Genomic DNA, 2134 nt, shown 5'->3' on the forward strand with positions numbered 1-2134 from the left:
CCAGGCAAACGTGGAGTTGAGTGATTTTTGGAGCTCGACATGGTTATTCTGGTCGATGCAACACGTGTCGACCCAGGCCCAGTGATACCCCGCATGACGAGTTAATTTGCAGGATGACTGCAATTTCATCAGACCGCCAGTCTCCTTCAACTTGTACACGACCTTATCCTGGATGTCGTGAAGCAGCGACTCGTCCTCTCCCCATCTATGAGATAACATGACATAACGGAAGTACGTCGCCACTGCATCTGCGATGTGCCCCAATGGGAGGTTCGGATGCGCCATGATCGATGACAAAAGCTCATTGTACTCTGTGCTTGTTTTGAAAGCGCTTATCTGCGCCCTTCGATCACATAAGCGTCCCGTGGTGGTGTTGAGTAGACGGAGCGGGGCGGTATGAAGTTGAATGTCGATGGAATTTCGAATGGCAGCTTCTCCTTTGATATATTTCTCGCGCAGTTCTAAGGAAAGAGTTGAGCATCTGAACACATGTGGTAACTAGGACTCACTTCGTATTTGCACGCCGTGAGTACTGGTTAATGGCGCGAGGATCATCCGGGACGCTTCGATAGGTCCACTGTAGCGTTGTGCGCCTTGAAGCGTTGTGTGCTTCAACTGATATCCAGCATGAGACGAAGGCTCGAGATCGATGCCCTATGTATCATCAAAGTGAACATTGACTAAAACATTCCTGAGTGGATGTTATCTTACATCGAGAAGCGTATCCTCCAACTTGGCCTTGTTGCGATTTGCAATTATGGTGCCGCTTGTAGAAATCAGAATCGGGGAGGGCTGAATAGACTTTGCATTGATTAAGAGGATCTTAGGCTGTAGCAAGAAGCACGCTCAAATTGTGTTATCAGAGTCAAAGACGGAAACATGCCTTTGAATTAGAAACATGAGCTTTGAGAGCAAAAGAACGCGGGATGAGATGATGAAGAGTGTAAATTAACGGAGACGTACCGTTGATACCGGTTTCTCCGGAAAAGCATCCTTAGGTACTGCTTGCGTGGCACATGACGTCCCCAATGATGGGCGGTGCAATGTGGTGCTCACGGTTCGTCGATCTGGGAACCGCTGGAGTGATGCGGAAGGGATGAGTGTGTCCGCAAGAGGATATCCGATTCGCTTCCAACTCGAATTGGATATGTCGCGTGGCGTCCACGTGGGTGACGTTGCGCCGCGTTTCCTTGAATCATTAACAGCATTCCACATTTGGGAAAAGTAATACTGTCACTATATGTCACAATATGTCACAGGGTAAAGTCACAGCCGTTGATTTTGCAGGGGCTGTCTAGCCAGGCGATGATGACATGTCTGACAGTCCATCATGATGCAGATTAGTACGTCGCCATTTGTCTACGACTCAGCAGAATATTACGTATTGTACTTGGTGGCGACCAATGGCCATTTCCCCTCACATCATGCCCGGATCTACTCCGAGTCAGACTGGCTGACACGAGTATAGGTTGTCCGCTGCAACTTCCCGCTGTTCCACTAGCGTTTTACTAGTACACTGGGCCCCCTCGTCTCTCAGCAGTATACCCCGTCTATTCTCCAACTCTTGTGCAATCCGTTGTCGACGCCCGTTCAAATTAAATATTTAGCCATGCCTACTCCTTATAGAGACTTATAATTCTCACCAGTGCCTGCTCCGGAACTCTAGAATCTGATTTTGGGTGCTGCACAGTCTTGCACAATACAACATGTTCCTAGTACTAGTGCTACTACTAGTAGTATATGATAGTACTATGATTGTCCTTAGGATCTATTTGTGCCTGCAACTGTTAGAGAATCAGCGACATGGCAATGGCAGGCTGCAATGTCGCTTATTTTCTGGCAAATTTCGTACTGGAGATTCGAGAAGCGTGCAAATGTGTGCATGCAGGTCACGACAGTTCTCCATAGCACAAGTATTGGACTCCAGACTCTAGACTGACCGACACGGAGTATAGATTGTCCAGCAGAAGCTTCGACAGCAGCACCAATATCCTCACGGCACATTTCATTTTCGCAACGTTTGCATTCAGCTCTACAGTACTCTGGACTTTTCCGCCGCTTCCATTCATTTTACACTCCAGCAGCACACTTCGTCTACCCTCCACAGCTCCAGCTCTCGTGCAATCTGTGCTTT

This window comes from Suillus subaureus (assembly GCF_016647635.1).
Source record: "Suillus subaureus strain MN1 chromosome Unknown BJ212scaffold_206, whole genome shotgun sequence".
NCBI classification, from domain to species: Eukaryota; Fungi; Basidiomycota; class Agaricomycetes; order Boletales; family Suillaceae; genus Suillus; species Suillus subaureus.